The sequence below is a fragment of the Ambystoma mexicanum genome, chromosome 13 (genome assembly GCF_040938575.1).
Source record: "Ambystoma mexicanum isolate Mex_15411 chromosome 13, UKY_AmexF1_1, whole genome shotgun sequence".
NCBI classification, from domain to species: Eukaryota; Metazoa; Chordata; class Amphibia; order Caudata; family Ambystomatidae; genus Ambystoma; species Ambystoma mexicanum.
Genome location: NC_090938.1, coordinates 777,185,575 through 777,203,591, shown reverse-complemented (window position 1 = coordinate 777,203,591; position 18,017 = coordinate 777,185,575). Strand labels below are relative to the sequence as shown.

Here is an 18,017-nt window from a genome sequence, read left to right as displayed (position 1 = left end):
ACAGACAGAGAAACACAGCGAAAAGAAAGATAAGCAGGCAGAGAAAAAGATAGCATGAAATAAAGAGAGCAACAGGCAAGGAGGAGCTATAGAGACAAGAAGGGTGAGAGAAAGACGAACACGGGCAGAAAGACAAGCAGATTGAGATGTAAAGGGTTGAGACAGGAGAAGATAGACAGAAAGAAAACATAGCAAGAAAGAAAAGCAGAGACAAAGGAGAGGGGGAGAAAACTGGGCAGAGAAGAGAGAAGGAACAAGTTACTTACCTGTAACTGTTCTCCAGCGCATGGGTCTGGCATGGATTCACATGCTCATGAATATTCCCCGTCGTCAGGCTGGGAGTCCTCAGTAAAGAAAAAATCAGTTTCAGTTTCGTTTCGGAACTGTCTTTCTCCTAATAACCAATCACTGGTCTCTGGGTCATACTGCCCCCAGCCAATGACTGCCCTCTACCTAAGCCCCTCCTCTGGCAGCCATCTTCAGATTGGGTAGCACGTAAAGTGGCAGTAGGATCAAGAGAAGAGCCACAGAGGGGTAGGCGGGAGGGTTCGCATGTGAATCCATGCCAGACCCATGCTGGAGAACAACAGTTACAGGTAAGTAACTTGTTCCTTCTCCAGCATGGGGTCTGGCATGGATTCACATGCTCATGAATACAAGAATATATAGCAGTACACACATGCACAACCACAGGAGGTGGCAAGGCTCAACATTAAGCATTTCAACAACTCAACATTAAGCATCTCTTACCTCCTCACTAGGCTCACCTTCAAGCAAACAGGTTGCGCAGCACTGCCTGGCCGACTCTGGACTCCTCCCTGGAATCCCGGTCGACGCAGTAGAATCTCGTGAAGGTGTGCGTCGACCTCCACGTAGCTGCCCTGCAGATGTCCAGCAGGGGCACACCAGACCGGAACGCCGTAGTAGCAGCGATCGCTCTGGTTGAATGGGCTCTCGGACGGCCGGGCAAAGGTCGGTTTGCCAACCGGTGACAGTGCATGATGCAGCCGGAGAGCCATCTGGAAATGGAAGCCTTCGAGAGGGCCTTCCCTTAGTTCACAGGTCCAAAGTTCACAAACAGCTGTGATGTCTTCCGAAAACTCTTCGTGCGGTCCATGTAGAACTTCAGCGCTCTAGCCACATCCAGCGAGTGCAAAGTCCTCTCAGCCGGCGACGAAAGCGACGGGAAGAAAACAGGTAACACCAAGGGCTCGTTGAGATGGAAGTCCGACGGCACCTTGGGCATGAAGGAGGGGTGCGTCCTCAGTACTAACCTCGTCTCGTGGAATATCAGATATGGAGGCTTACAGGAGAGGGCCTGGATCTCTCCCACTCGTCGTGCGGAGGTGATGGCCACAAGAAAAGCTGTCTTCCACGATAGGAACTTCAGCGGTGCCGAGTGCAGGGGCTCGAAGGGCGGACCCATGAGCCTGGTCAGCACCACATTGAGCTCCCACGCCAGGGCCGGAGCCTTCACCGGCGGGAACGAGCGGAACAGTCCTTTCATGAACTCCTTCACCAGGCTGTTAGTTTAGAAATTACTCTACCATAATATAGGTAATATGTTTAGTTGGCCGAAAACCAACAACATCATATATTCAGCTTTGATAGCTTGATAGACACGAATAGTACAAATTTATGAGCTTGACTGAACAGACTGCATTTTGTAGAAATAGAATTTGCCATTTTGAATAACCTTCGCTCATTACTTTTCTGTTCAAAACTGCTTTGCTGTAACACTATTCTATTCCGTTGAAGCTCATTCAGGAGAGCGAGGCCACGAGTTACATATTGAAACATAATGCTGCCAAACCTAGATAGGAATGCCCCAATCTCCTCCCGCACAAGTCCTTGAAAGTAAGAAGCGAGGCATTTAATCACTATACAGATGCCAGATGCCAGCTAGTCTCGCTGGTGTGGCATAAATGAGAAAAACAAGTAATTGATGGTTTGAATTATGCTTCATTCCACGGCCCCCCCTCGCCGAGCCTGGGCGAGCGGCCTGACCCCTAGCACATGAATAGAAACCAAGAGATAGCGGAGCCTGGAATGTGACTCTCCCCTGTACGTAGTCTGCTTGCAAGGAACAAGAGCAGTGTGTTCTATTAAACAAAAAAACATGTCTGTAGAATCCGCAGAATGAAACTGTTGCTAAAACCAAGGTCCGAAGGTGTCACATTTGTGTCATAATGGTCATAATTGTCAATCATCAAATACATTTCGCAGGAAATACATTATGGGCGGTATTGAACATATCATAGCTGATAGTAAGAGCCTTGATTTGTATATATGTAACTGTTGTAAAATTGCTCGCTCTCTTGCGTCCTTCGAGGTCTGGTGACACACGTTGCGGGATGTGAGACCAGTTGGCCAACTGAAGCTCTTTGTTTTGCAATAAACCCTAACTTTTGGGAATTGAACCTCGTGTCTGGCGTAATCATTCGTGTTTGGTAATTGTGCCTTGTTTCCAAAACACGCGGGGCCCCTAGGGGCCACGTCAAGGCGATGCGACGACCGCGCCGGAGTTCTGGTGTAGCGGGAGATAGCCGCCAGATGGATTTTGATGGAGGCATGTGCCAGCCCCGCCTTGGCCAGCGACAGCAAGTACGGCAGCTCTTGAGGGGCCATGATCCTTAGGGGGTTGATCTTCTGTGCACGGCACCAACAGAGAACCTCTTCCACTTATGTCCATAGCACTTAAGAGTTGAGGATGCCCTGGCCTTTGCAAGGACTTCCTTGCAGTCCACCGGGATGTCGTAGCCTCCGAACTCTAGTGCTGCAGGAGCCAAGCCTGCAGGTTCAGCGATCCCGGGTCGTGATGTAGGATGGCGCCTCCTTCCCTGGCGTGAAGATCCACGTCCGTCAGCAGTTTGACTGGGGGGGACGCTGACATGTCCAGAAGGTCCAGGAACCATATCTGCCTCGGACACGCCAGTGCGACGAGGATCATCCTGCACCAGGACCGTCTGAGTTGACTGATGAGTCGCAGAAGCAACGGCAATGGTGGGAACGCATACAGGAACAGGCGGTCCCAGGGGAAGGAGAATGCATTGCCCATGCTCCCCAGCTGGGGAAACCTGCTAGCGAACCTCCGGCACTTGGTGTTCATCGCTGTCGCGAACAGATTGATCTGGGGACTGCCCCACCGTCGGAATAGGAGATCCACTTGATCCTGCCGAAGTTCCCACTCGTGGCAGGAGCGCAGCTCCCTGCTGAGTGAGTGTGCGACGGCGTTTTTCACTCCTGCCAGATGAAAAGGTACCAGGAATATCCCCTGTGCGACGGCCCAGTGCCACAGATCCTGCACCACCCTGGATAGGGCTGGGGATCTGGTACCCCCCTGCTTCCGTATGTAGAACATCATGGTGGTGTTGTCGGTGAAGACCCGTACCACTTTGCCCTTGAGGGACGTAAGGAAAGACCTGAGGGCCCAGAACACGGCCCGGAGCTCCAGGACGTTGATGTGCAGGGACCTCTCCTCTGGGGGCCAAAGGCCTCTTGCGTGGAGATCTCTGGTGTGCGCTCCCCATCCCTCTAGGGAGGCGTCCGTCGTCACCATTTCCTGGTGCGCTGGGGTCTGGAAGTCCATGCCTGCCGCGAGATGCGCGCGGGTGCCTCACCACCGGATCGCATGACGGAAAGTCTCGTTGAGTGGGATCTTGTCTTCGAAGATTCCCGCCACTTGCATCCAACGGGCGTCGAGGAACTCCTGCAGTGGCCGCATCTGCCACCTGCACAGACGCACGAGGTAGATGCACAATGACATCATGCCGAGCAGGGACTTGATGGCCCTCACCCTGGCCACTTCCATGGTCAACAGCCGTTGTACCTCGCCTAGGATGGCCCACATCCTTTCCTCCAACGGTGAGGCCAACCGCGCCACTGTGTCGAGTCTGGCTCCCAGGAACAGGGCGTCCTGCGACGGTACCAAGTGGGACTTCGCAAAGATGATCGAGAATCCCAGTTCCGTGAGCAGGTGGACGGTCTTCGCTGTGTGGTCGACGGCGAGTTCTCTTGACTTTGCTCGGATGAGCCAATCGTCCAGGTAGTGGTATATGTGAATCCCCTGCAGGCCCAGCCGCGCCACCACCGGTGCCAGGCACTTGGTAAAGACCCTTGGAGCCGACTTCAACCCGAAGTGCAGGGCTTTGAACTGGTAGTGCCGCCCTTGGACCACGAAAGTTAGGAACTTTCGATGTCCTTTGTGTATGGGGATGTGAAAGTAAGCATCCTCCAAGTCCAGCGACGATAGGAAGTCGCCTTCCTCCAGCTGTCCCAGCACGTGCTGAAGGGTAACCATCCGGAACTTCTGGGCTTTGATGTATTTGTTGAGGCGCCGAAGGCCCAGGATGGGCCGCCAGCCGCCGGTCTTCTTTCGGGCGAGGAAGTACCGCGAGTATACTCCGGAGCCCCGGACCGCTTTGGGACGAGTTCTATCGCGCCCTTTCTCAGCATGGCTCGTACCTCCAGAAGCAGCTGTGGAACATGGTTTTCTTTTCTGGCCACAGGTGGGAAATGGGGGCACTTTCTTTGGAACTCCAGAGTGTGCCCGTGGGCCAGGGCATTCAGCACACAACGGTCGGTGGAGATGGACTCCCACATGCCGACTAAGTTCACCAGCCGGCCTCCCACCGGGGTGCTTAGGTGGGGGCCCGACGTCACGGCCGGTTCAGTCCTGTTTCGCTGAGGCCTTGCCACCCTGGGCTCCTTGGCGCCGACAATGGTAACCACCGGCCTTGCTGCGGCCTCTGTAAGCTTCCTGCGACAAGGAACGGGCAGCTTGGTGGTACGACGATGAACTGCCAACAAATCTTTTGGAGGCACCTTGAGATTTGCCTCCGGAGGTCCGAAAGGACGGCCGTCGTTGATGAAGAATGCCTAGGGCACGGGCCGTCTCGGTGTCCGCTTTGATGGCCTGTAGCGACTCGTCCACCGCTTTCACGAACAGGTTGTTTCCGTCGAAGGGCATGTCCAGTACCCTGGTCTGCACATCCTGACGGAAGTCGGTGGCCCTGAGCCAACCGCGCCGGCGCAGGCAAACGCTGTTGCCCATCTGACGAAAACCGGTATCGGCAATGTCCATAGCTACAGTGATGGCGTGTTCCAACACCACCTGGCCTTCTTGCAGGATTTCCAGGGCCTCCGCCCTCTTGTCATCCGGGAGGAAGTCCAGGATAGGGGCGATCTTGAACCAAAGCTCCCTATCATAGCGGGCCACGATCGTGAGGGCGTTGGCCGCCTTAATGGTAGTCGATGCCGACGAGATGACTCGACATCCCATGGCGTCTAGCTTCTTTCCCTCGCTGTCCGGCGGTGAAGTGGAGGATGATGCCGTCGCCCCTGCCGCTTTCTTCTTGGTAGCCGCGGAGACTATGGAATCTGGGGTCGGTTGCGCCCTGAGGCACATAGGAGCGGAATCCGGGACCCGGTACTTCTTCTCGTACCGGTCTCTCTTCGCAGGCGCCGTGGAAGGGTTCTTCAGAAGGGACAGACCCTCGTCCCATATGTCGTACAACAGCTGGACCGAGAGTACGGTTTTCGTCTTGGCTTCCCGTCATTGGTAAAGAAATCCCTCTTTCTTTTGTTCCTCGGGCACAGCTGGAAACCCTCTGAGGCCCTGGCGATCATGGCGTGAAAGGAGACAATTTCATCGGGGGGGGGAGCCCGGGCGGGAGGCGACGGGAGATCCATTCCGTCATCGCCACCGTTGTCAGTCCCCGTCGTCGCCGTCTCTGTCCCGTCTCGTCTCTCGGAGGAGGGGATGGGGGTCAAGGCTGGAAGGGAGGAGGAGGATGGACTCGCCTCTGCTTGCTCAGTGGGCTCCCCGACGGTCCAGGCGCCGCTGGATCGTCCGGTGGGGGTAAGGGCAACCTTGTCCTTATCTCCGTACACAGGGTCTGCAAAGCCATCAAGATAGCTCCTGAATTGTCCTGTGGCGTAGCCATCGGTTGCGACTGGAGCGATGGCTGGGGCGCGGGGTCCTCCGTTTCCTCCACGGCCCGCGGCTCGTCGTCGGCTCCACCGTTGCTCTCTACGTCCACCTTGTCGGGATCCTTCCCGTAGGTCCTGACCTCCTCGAACTTCTTGTCCAGGATAGCTTTGACACCAGCCAGCTCATCCTCGGAGGTAGTATCTGTGTCCGTTAGGGCTACTGTGCCCCCCCCTTTCTCGTCCCAGTGTTTCACGGGGGTCTTCTCGATAGGCTGGAAAGATGTTTCCCTCCGGGGTGGCAGGGAAACTCTAGGCCCGGAAATCGTCTCCACTGGGGTAGCCTCCGCAGGCTTCGCCAGGGCCGCCACGACTCCTTCAATCGAGGCCTTCGCCGGGTGAATCATGGCCTTCACGACCTTGGGCGCGTCTGAGGCCTTCACCTTACGGGGAGGGTCACCCCCTCACCCCCCCTTAGCTTTCTCTGTCGGGATCGACCGGGGCTTCTCCCGAAGCTTACCTGGGTTCTCTGACTTCCTTTTCACCGAGCCAGAGCGTTGGCTCGTGGATGATGGCGTCGGTGACATCGCGCACTGCCTGGCAGCCGAGGAGCCCGAACCAACGGCGCTCCCGGTGCCCGCGGACTTGCAGTGCTTTGCCTTTTGTTGGGCCCCCGTCACCGGAGCGCCCTCAAAGGTCTTAGAGGACCGCTCGGACTTCTTCTTCTCACCTGCTGCTGGGCACTTCGCCTCCAGCCAGTCAGCAAGTCGTTTACGATGGTCCTTCATGGTCCGGATGGACATGTTCTTGCAGAACGCACAGTCCTCCTCCGCGTGCGACTTGTCGGCGTGTAGGCAGTAGAGGCACCGGGAGTGCTCGTCCTCCTTAAAGACGTTCTGCAGTCCACATCCTGGGCAGTTCCTAAACAGTTTGGATCCAGTAGGCGTCGAATCTCCTTTGTCCTGGGCCATGTCCGAATCGGGGTAGGCCTCAAAGGTCTTCTGGAATCCTCCAAGAAGTGTAATTCGACAAAAATCCACCCTTGAGGGGCGTAGAAATTTCCGAAACGGGTCCCTGTTGATCGGAAGAAGAATCGGTGGAGCTTGAGGCTCGAATTGACCGAAAAAATAAGAGTAAACTCTTTGAAAAAACGCAATACGCAGTAAAAGCTCGAGAGTTACAGCACGGGGACTCCCAACACATGAACGTGCAGTAAAAATCTGAAGATGGCTGCCAGAGGAGGGGCTTAGGTAGAGGGCAGTCATTGGCTGGGGGCAGTATGACCCAGAGACCAGTGATTGGTTAATAGTAGAAAGACAGTTCAGAAACGAAACTGAAACTGATTTTTTCTTTACTGAGAATTCCCAGCCTGACGACGGGGAATATTCATGAGCATGTGAATCCATGCCAGACCCCATGCTGGAGAAAGACCAGCACTGTATCTCTTACTGTTTCTTGTATAACAATTGTAACTATGTACCCCAAGTAAAGCTCCCAGATACCTTCGGGTTCAGCGTGCTATATAAGCAAATAAAACAAACAAAACAAAAAACAAACAAGAACGGGGAGAGGAAGAAACAGAACAAAATACACTGAGGTAAGAATGAGAGAAACAGCAGGAGACAGAGTACAAAGAAACAGATAAGCAGGGAGAGTGAGGGAAATGTGAAGAGAAAGAGTGAGTGGAAGAGAGAGAGAGAAAGAAGCAGGCAACGAGGACAGAGAGGAAGAAGCAGGCAGAGTGGAGAGAGAGAGGCAGATAGGAAAGAGAGGGAGATGAAAGGCACATGAGCACGAGGCAGAGAGGAGACACCGAGGCAGAGTGGAGAGAAAGGCATCTATGAGAGAGGTAGTAAAAGGGGGACCAAGAGCAAAATGCAGAGAAGAGAGATGGGGAGCCAGAGAGGAGAGGAGAGAGGCAGGGAAGAGGCAGAGGAGAGACAGACACAGGGAGAAAGAAGCAGACAAAATGGAAATAGAGGAGGGTAGGATAAACAAAGTAATAGGAGGAACAAGAGGAAGAGGCACAGGAGAGACAGGAAGCTACAAGCAGCGATGAGAGACAGAGAGACCGGGAGCAACAAGCAGCAATGAGAGACAGAGAGACTGGGAGAAACAAGCAGAGCTGAGAGACAGGGAGAAACAAGCAGAGATGAGAGACAGAGAGACCCGGAGAAACAAGCAGAGCTGAGAGACAGGGAGAAACAAGTAGAGCTGAGAGACAGAGAGACCGGTAGAAATAAGCAGAGATAAGAGACAGAGAGACCAGGAGAAACAAGCAGAGATGACACAGAGAGACCGGGAGAAACAAGCAGAGATGAGAGAGAGGGAGAAACATGCAGAGATGAGAGACAGAGAGACCAGGAGAAACAAGCAGAGATGAGAGACAGGGAGAAACAAGTGGAGATGAGAGACAGAGAGACCGGGAGACACAAGCAGAGATGAGAGACAGAGAGACCGGGAGAAACAAGCAGAGATGAGAGACAGAGAGACCGGGAGAAACAAGCAGAGACGAGAGACAGAGAGACCAGGAGAAACGAGCAGAGATGAGAGACAGGGAGAAACAAGTAGAGATGAGAGACAGAGAGATTGGGAGAAGCAAGCAGTGATGAGAGACCGGGCAATGCAAGAAGTGATGAGAAACAGGGAGACACAAGTAAAGATGAGAGACAGGGATAAACAAGTAGAGATGAGAGACAGAGAGACCAGGAGAAAAAAGCAGATAAATGAGAAATAGAGAATGGGAGAAACAAGCAGAGAAGAGAGACAGAGAGAATGGGTGAAACAAGCAGAGATGAGAGACAGAGAGACTGGGAGAAAGAAGCAGAGATGAGCAACCGGGAGAAACAAGTAGAGATGAGAGACAAGGAGAAACAAGTAGAGATGAGAGACAGAAAAACCGGAGGAAACAAGCAGAGATGAGAGACAGAGAGACTGGGAGAAACAAGCAGAGATGAGCAACTGGGAGAAACAAGTAGAGATGAGAGACAAGGAGAAACAAGCAGAGATGAGAGACAGACAAACCGGGAGAAACAAGCAGAGATGAGAGACAGAGAGACTGGGAGAAACAAGCAGAGATGAGCAACTGGGAGAAACAAGTAGAGATGAGAGACTGGGAAAAATGAGCAGAAATCAGCTACCGGAAGAAACAAGTAGAGATGAGGGACAGAGAGACCGGGAGAGACAAGCAGAGATGAGAGACTGGGTGAAACAATCAGAGATGAGAGACAGATAAATGAGAGCGAGTGATGGGAGAATATGGACATCAAGAAAAAGCAGCGAGGGAAAAGTTGGAAAGAGGCATTAAAAAGGGATGACAAAGAGAATGAAAGCGAGAGAGAGAGTAGGGAAGAAAGACAGCTGGTCATTTTGCAAAACCCTGCATGGGGAATAAGTGTTAAAACAGGCATTACACATGAAATCCTGTCTTTTTACCAATGTGTGGGATTTTCTTTTTGTTTTGAGGAGACTGGGGCACTGAACAGAAGAACACTGTCCATCATATATCCTTTCTCCAGCCCAAAACAGCACACGGTTTAATACCAGCACACAATTCCATGCTGGCATTAAACCAATGGATGCCCTATGGACTCTGCCTGCTATTTACACCTGGTAAATGCAGGAGGATTCCACAGAAGCTCATGGTCAATGACTCCTGCAATCGTTCAATGTGGGAGGCGACTGCGCTTGGTCCTTAAGCTTGGATAACTGTGTGATCATCGACAACAATGAGTCAAAGGAGGGCTCAATCACTAATGTACCTGCTAACAAATAAATAAAGAATAGTAAAGAGAGCAAATAGAAGGCGCACAAGAAAAAGGCTCATACTAAACAGGCTGATTTTATTGGCAATCCAGCCTGAGCAACACGCCTGGCTTGATTAATTCAAGCTCCAGAGTTACTACCCTTGTGATCAATGATAAGGGTTCATATGGCACTCTACCATTAGAAGGAAATAAGACCAAAGTCTCCGCTTAACATGCTACTAAAAAACAAAACTACATCAAAAGGGTTCCAGCTGCTGAGTCCAATACTCTTTCCGCTAGAGGTGCCTCAAGAAATAAAGACAACATCGGCAGGAACTCCTATTCACCCTAAAAGCACTGGCCCATTTATACAGACTACAGAAACTATTAAGTGCCAACCATTACCCGAAGATTCCCACATTCTGGAAGATTTGGGAAACCCTTTTCCAGAGGACAATCATGGGATAACATCTAACGCCATTGCTTCGGACACGCACCCTAACGGCTCCACCTAATATCCGTCCATGAGGAAAATGGAGGCGCTAAATCAGTAAATGGGAAGAGGGGCCTCTACCACCCTCATTCTAATTCAGATGCTGACTGCTTGGCCCTCAAAGTACAGAGCCTTGTTTATGTCGTCGGAACTATTATCTAAATCGAACAACCCTCTTCCATTTAGTTCATGACATCATTCCTCCGCGGTGTCTACAAACCGAGGACATCGCGATTGTTGACCTCCTAGAAGACTCGTACTATGCTAGCGTGATAGTTTATTTTCACAATCCCGCTGGACTAGATTTTGTCACGTCACGTGATGCAGATTTTGGGGCAATTAGGTCATGACTGTTCTATTGTTAAAGCTCCATCTAGAAAGTGTGGCCTGAATCTAGAGAGGGGGGTACTGAAATCCAGTAGACCTGTTCCTTTGCTTTCTTCTAGACCCTCTACAGCCAACCAATGGCAGGCAACTTAATTGGCCTCTTAGTAATGTATTGTTAGCGTCGGGCCTGTGCGGTGTGCGTGTAGTACGAGTGTTCATGTTGTGGCCCTTCTTATTATGTAATTACTGTGTTTGGAATGTTCCGGGAAGGAGTATCCATGTATGTTTTAAAGTTTTATGATGTGTTGTGTTACATTATTTTCCCTTGCAGGTGGGACGGACTTGAGGGTGGGTTGTTGTTCCTCAAGATGGTGTGACTCTCGCCACTCTCTTCAGGGTTGGGGGGGGCGGGGGGAGGCGGGAGTAATTTCTGCGCGATTTTGCAGTGTTTTCCCCGTTTCAAGAATTGGGACATTTTATTGCAACCATTTGTGGTCACAGTGTGTGTCTTGGTGGTTGCATGCGTGTTTGTATGCACAGTTGTATGGTGGTTGCATGTGTGTTTGTATGCGCGGTTGTATGCGTGTTGTGAGGTCGTGCATACAAATAACAGCGGGTGCATTGAAAGCCGGGCGGTTCAATGTTGAGTTGTTAATTATTCACATGAGTGTGTGCGTGTGGCCTCGTATGTGTTTAGGGCTCATGGTGTTGAGTTGTGGTTAGGCTGTGTTCCTTGGGGCGTGGTAGGATACCGGCCGGGTCCTGTTTTGCGTGACCCTTGGATTTGGGGAGGTGAACCCATGGTATTTTTGTCTTGTGGGTGTGGTGTTGTCAATGTTCTGGGTTGCAATGTTGGTACAATGTTGGTAACTCGTTGTGCAGGGGTTAACGTGCACTTTTTGGCAATGGTTTGGTGCCATAGCGTTAGAGGCTGTGCCTTGGGGTCATGTTAGAGGCTGTGACTTGGGGTCATGTTAGAGGCTGTGACTTGGGGTCATGTTAGGAGCTGGGTTACGGGAGACTGTGACCTGGGGTCACGTGGTAGCTGGAGGTAGTAGGTGGTGGTAGCGGATGTTGTTGTTTTATCAAGTAGGGGGTTGTATCTGGGTAATGGAGAATGTGGCTGTCTCTTTTATGGTGTTTAGTTTGGCCTAGTGGTGTTTTTCTGCTAGGAGTTTGTGGAACGTGGGACCATTTTGGGCTATTGTGCTTGTTGCTCAGGTTTGGAGCTTGTTTGTGCTCAAGCGTGGCAGGCTTGAGGCCTCGAGGGGCAGCTTGGGGCGGAAGAAGGTTCGTGCACTGGGGGTTCGGTAAGTTAGTTTTGTCACTATTGTTGGGATGTTAGGTGTGGCAGCTTGGGACCGGTGGATGTTCGTTTTATTGTTTTTAGACCTTGAGGGTTTTTGGTCCTGTTATGGTGTTCCTTGTTGGGTTTTATGGTGTTTTGTTCCTTTTGGTAGGAAGGTAGGGATAGCAGTGTCTATGGAAGTTTGGTGGGTTGGTTGTTGGTTAGTAGTGGAGTTCATGTGTGCCTGTGTAGGTGGAGTGCCAGATTAAGGGTCCGCGTTGAAGTTAATTTTGGTCGGACTGCGGTATAGTAGGGTAGATTTGATAGTTGCCTTAGAGGTACGGGTTCTTGCGGGTGATTGCGGAGGTACTTGCTCTTTTATGTGTTGGCCACACGTTAGGTGTCAAGTATGGAGTTTAGTTAAGTGTCTCGTGGTGAGGTTGGTTGATGTTCTCCGCTGTGAGGTTACGGGGGAAGAAGTGTTGTATTGTTGTCTTAAGTTTGCTGACCTTTACGGGGGGAGAAGTGGTGTATTGGGTTTGTTGGCCCTTTACGGGGGGAGAGGTGTTGTATTGGGTCTTGGTGGGTTCAAGTGATAGAATCCTGGAATGTGGTGCGTGTGTGACGTGCTGGTGTTCGATGAGTGGCAGTTGGAGATCATTAGCTTGCCGGATGGGGTGCCATGAACGTACAGGTGCTTGTTGTACGCATCATCTTTAATTATAACACAATGCTATTACCGTCACCATTGATGCTCTTGGGTTCAGCCATGTTGAATCTAGATAGGGGAGTACTGAAAACTAGTAGACCTGTTCCTTTGCTTTCAACTAGACTCCTCAACATCCAACCTATGGGGGTCAAACTTAATCAATCAACACTATCTCCCAGCTGACAAGGCAACGCTATTACTGTCGCCATTGATGTTTTTGAGTTAAGACATGTTGGTGTTCACTCTCCCTTGGAAGAGAAAGAGGGTCGGCTGTTGCCAGCTGACAGTGGTTACTTTCAATTCTACAACCACAAAATCCATATAGATCCTAGCCGCACTTTTACCATTTTGTTCTGGAACACCTGAGGCTTCTCCCATTTCACTGAACCTGAAGGTTTATTAGATAACCTCCCCAATTTTTGTGTATTGGCATTACAGGAAACCTGGCTCCAGGATAACTTGGAAATCGGCAGCCGCCATTCCATTCAAACTATGGCTACAAGGGGACTCAAGAGCGACCAAAAGGACGATTGATCATTAGTGTTGATAATACTTACCAAATCACCAAGATCAGCACTTCAGGCGACTCAGTGCTTGCTGCTATTATTAATTGGGCCCCGAAGTGTGGCCATACAACTTCTCTATTAATCATCAACATTTATGATTTACTCCCAAGGCTTTATCATGCTAAACGGTCTTTGCGCAGGTGTATCGCCAGAGTGATATACCAGAGTGACTGACAATAGTGCATCAATTATCGAGTATGTCTTTGTAAACATCAACATGTACCCAAATATGAAGGTCTTAACAAGAACAGAAAGTGACCACGTTCCCCTCTTCTCCTATATAGATTACACTGAGCCGGCTCATGATAGTGACCCCATCAGCAACACGACTATAAACCAAGGGTGAGTTGGAATCCAGGTAATATTAATAAGGCTGTTTGCTTGATCACTGATCTCGAATTAGATTCACAAGCCACTTGCAGTGCAGAGGCCTTAATCAACCGCAGCATCGCTTTCCTGCTAGTTACATTGCAGAAGTGGGCCTGATTCATAGGTGCATGTTAAAATGGAAAAGTGCTGTGTCTCTGGGCCTGATTCAGATGTGCATGTTAAAATGGAAAAGTGCTGTGTCTCTGGGCCTGATTCAGAGGTGCATGTTAAAATGGAAAGGTGCTGTGTCTCTGGGCCTGATTCAGATGTGCATGTTAAAATGGAAAGGTGATGTGTCTCTGGGCCTGATTCAGATGTGCATGTTAAAATGGAAAAGTGCCGTGTCTCAGTAGAGTGACACTTTTCCATGAAGAAATGGAATCTGATGTAATCCGAGAGTGGCAGCAATATATCAAGTCTGCCACTCCTGCAAAGTCAGGATTTACGGCATAGCAACAGCCTTGCTAACCACCTCACATGTAAGGGGCTGGCCGCCACTCCTGCAAAGTCAGGATTTACGGCATAGCAACAGCCTTGCTAACCACCTCACATGTAAGGAGCTGGCAAGCATGGGCGTAGGACGTGGGAGGCACAGGGGGGGGACAAATCCCCCCCACAATTTTAAGTGGGGGTATATAATGGCATTTATCCCCGAAGAATATGTAAGTGTTGTGCACAGTGCACTGCGTCTCTGCCACTGTCTGCAGTTGCATGCAGCGTGTGGATATAATTCTGCAGGCTGCAGCCGTCAGTGTGCAAAAGTACACGTTCTGCAGACTGCAGGCTAAAAGTACTTCTGCTCGCTGAGTACCGCGCGCCTGAGCATTTGGTTGCCCCTGTGCAGTGCACTGCTGCGCAGCCTGCGTTTGTCCAGAGGGAAGTGGAGCAGCCAGGCAGCGACACGTGCTGACTGAGACTGAACAGGCTGGTGCCGGCCTCCGCGACAGCGTGTGGTTTTCGAGGGAGCCTAGAGAGAGACTCGCCTCAAGCTAAGGAAAGTGAGTAGTAGTGTGTGTGTGTGATGTCATGTGATGTCGGGAGGGGGGGTCGTCAGGTAACAGTTCCAGACCAATAGCGCCCACCCAAAGTCAATGGCACCCGGGCCCAGAATCGGGCCTGGGTATGCCACCAGTGAGGAGAGTGCAGAACGCATTGGGTGTCGCTGGTCCTGGCTGGCACTGTCATCTGAGCTTTTCCTCATCATTGTGCCCACCCCAAGTAAGTCACTCACGTGGCTAAGGCAGGCTGCCATACATCACGGGCTGTAATTAAATCAAGGGCCCGGGTCCAAATCAACGTTCCAGTGGTGGCGCGCGAAGGAGCACAGAGCTCTGCATAGCGCAACCATGCCCCGGGCCTTTCTGATCAAAAGCCAGGGGAAGTGGTGCATGCTCCCGGATGAGGAGAGGGGCGAGAAGGTCTACATACCAGTGAGCTTATTGCCGCCACCGCATGAAGTGACAGATAAGTCGGTTGCAATAGGAGGGCTGGGTTTGTAGGCTTTCCTGGAAGGTAACGTTTTATGGCAAGGTCCGAACTTTACGTGCTCTCTCATGTCCTCCCCGCAAGTTCAACTGATCAAGAGTGTGGGGTAGAGGGCGTGACGGTGCAAATAAGCATCCTGGGGGAAAGTAACAGTTCACCGTAACTCGGTGCCCATGGCAGTATTAAAACACCAATGGCAAACATTACATAGTGGTTTCTGAGCTAATAGACCACACATCACACTGGTCTGCTATCTCGTGCAGCTCTGCTTGGCTATGGGAGCAATTATTGATTTTATGTCAGTTGTTATGGTGTACAACCACTGTGCCACAAACAAAAATATAGGTAATGCCTGGTGCCTCCCAGGGACAAAAGCACACATCTAGGTAATGTGCGGTGCCTTGCTGGTGACAGAAGAGTCTAAAAGTAACGTATTCAGTCTGGAGGGGGCAGCCGACACCCACTGACTGTGAGGTGGTAGTTTGGTGGGGTCAAGCCCAGGGAATGGGCACATTAATGAGTTCCTTCTTTTTTTCACAGGCATCCGTTTCTGAAGGAGAAAGATCCGTGGGGTTGATCTAACAACAGCATGAGCTTGACTTGTCGAGCTACCTGGCCGGCTATGTGTAAAAACTATTTGCAGAGCTTTTAGATTCGGCCCAAATCAGCCACCAGCTGTTTGCCCAAACCCTGCTTTTTTGTCAAATCCCTTTACTGCCGCACCTTCACTTCAAGCCTTAGGAGCCCTCCCCAACCCTTGAGATCCCGACTCCCCCTCCATGCTCGTGGACAAGCATTGGCAAGGCCAACAGTTTTGATGTGTGTGTAAGCATGGGATGGGCATTTGCCAGGGATTGCCATAACGGTACTACAAGATCATAAGACTGCAACAGCGGGCAAATGGTGTGAATGTCTGTGCATATGATGGCAGTGCCTGGCAAATGCCTATCTATTGCCTATAAAAGTGGCAACACTGTTGGCATTGCCAGGGCCTTTTTAAAGAGCAATTCAATGCAAGGAACAGATGCGAGGACCAATATTTTTGGGATGTTAAAGGAAGCCTTTGCTTTCCATTCTGCATCACATTGCCTTCTGGTGCTTCTGGTAACTATAGGGCTGTAAGTCTGGGTTTCCAGGTAGCCACATTGGAAATGGGCCTGGTGGGCTCCACACCAACAAACCATCCAATTAACTGCAGAGCAGGTCAGTGTTACGCGACAACAAAGACAGTGGTAGAGGGCAGCAAGCGTAGGGTAACGTGTGTTTGCATGCCGATAGGACGTGACATGCGCTGCTCTGGGATAGGTCCAAGCTTAATTTGCATATGGCTGCAGTCTGCAACCGTTCTGTAATGGCAGAGAAGAACTAAAAACGATGACACGAAATGCTGCCCACTTGAATTGTTAAAACGGTGCAGTTTTTTGGTGCCCCGCGTGCATGGAAGGTGATGTGCGAAACCGAATGTGTAAGATTGATAAACCTGCGGTTGCACGTTCGGGATCCTGGCAGCCGGACAGACTCTGTCTTTCACCCTTCTGAGGTCGATACTTTCAGGCCGCTTTTCCTTGTGTGATAATAACAGCAATTGTCTAGTGGGCGTGCGAGGTTGGGCACGAACCCTCGCACTTGGGAACAGTCGCAGTCCCCACAGACAAATCTGCAGCTATAGGTTACCCTGAGGGAAAGCTGAGCACGGCCGCGCGCCCAGTGAAATGGCCTTAGAAAAGAGCCCATTAAACGAACCGCTGCAGATCATGGAATTAAATAATTCACGCCCAGGGATTCTACATTTATACAAAATAAATCGACCTTAATTATAAATTCCTCTCAGCCTCATGGAGCCTCACCATTACGGAACCCAGGGTCTTTAGGTCCTTTAATCACTGCTTACTCAGTAGAAGTTCTGTCCCATTCAGCCGCAGCACATCCAGAATGCTGCCAAAACACACTTGCCTACACCAGCCTATGCCAGCTCCCAAAGATTGTGGGCACACAGCTGAGAAACAGATGTTGCAGCTGCCAATGCTCTATTGGTGTAATCAAAATGTCGGAACAGGGTCTCCTTTCAACCACTCGATTTATAAGCACTATCTGTGTCCTTCACTGAAGTCCTGGTAAAAACAAACATTGGCAAAGCCAGCAGTTTTGGCTTGTGTACAAGTATTAGGCATTTGCCAAGCACTGCTGTTAGACGCTCAGGTACTCACACCACAAGTGACTTTGCTGACTCAAAACCCAAACTGTTGGCATTGCCAATGCTTGTTCTTTTTCAAATCAATTAGGATAAAATCAATGGAAGAAGATATTGGGCCGTTGTTTCCGGACCGGTAAACTATGAGTCCTGCAGGTGGGTGGTGTTACTCCCGCCAGGTGTTGTCTGGCGGGAGTAACGCCACCCGCCTGCAGACGGAAATGGAAACACTGGCACCGTTAATTACGGTGCCAGTGTTTCCACACTCCCCATTCCCATGGAGTCCTATGGGAATCCATGGGAATGGGGAGTAACGGAATGGCGGCTCCGGAATTACAGGACCGCCGCGGCTGTAATGCCCCGGTAAATCCGGCAAGTCTGGAGCAGGTAATTCATTCCAGGTCCGGTGGCAACCTGCCGGTTTTTCCAGCACGGTTACCGCCGGACTTGGAATGAGGCCCATTGTGTGAGTACATGTACTCTATTGGTGAAAGTAAGATGCAAGCACTTAGACGTGGGACTTCAAAAATAAGTTATTGACAGTAGAATAAACATCTGCAAAAAAATCCTTATAATAAAAGAGGCTTTATATATTGTGGGATAGGGGATGCAGGTATAGGGGAACCTGAGGCTGAACAGGGCAGTTCCTGTATATGGGGAGCCCTCGCAGCCCTACTTTACGTGACACTAATGCAGGTTTTGGCTAATGGGTGGGCTGATATTCTGCTCACGTGTGCGGGCAACAAGAGGCCTGGAGTGTAGGAAAATGCATTATCCTGGACCATGTGCTTTGGTTGGATTGAGCCCGCTAGCCCAGGAGCCGAGATTGAAACCAGCTCCGGTGGTTCAACCGCGGCAGTTTGGTGGTGCTCAGGCACCTCAAACAGGAAGGTGACTCTGTGACTCATGTTCCTT

General features: G+C 50.9%; 1 protein-coding gene across 1 annotated transcript in view; it reads right to left on the bottom strand.

Annotated features, from left to right (window-relative positions):
• LOC138520575 (E3 ubiquitin-protein ligase TRIM39-like) overlaps positions 1–18,017 on the bottom strand; it is a 551,427-nt gene that overhangs the window by 73,005 nt on the left and 460,405 nt on the right. The window lies entirely within an intron of this gene.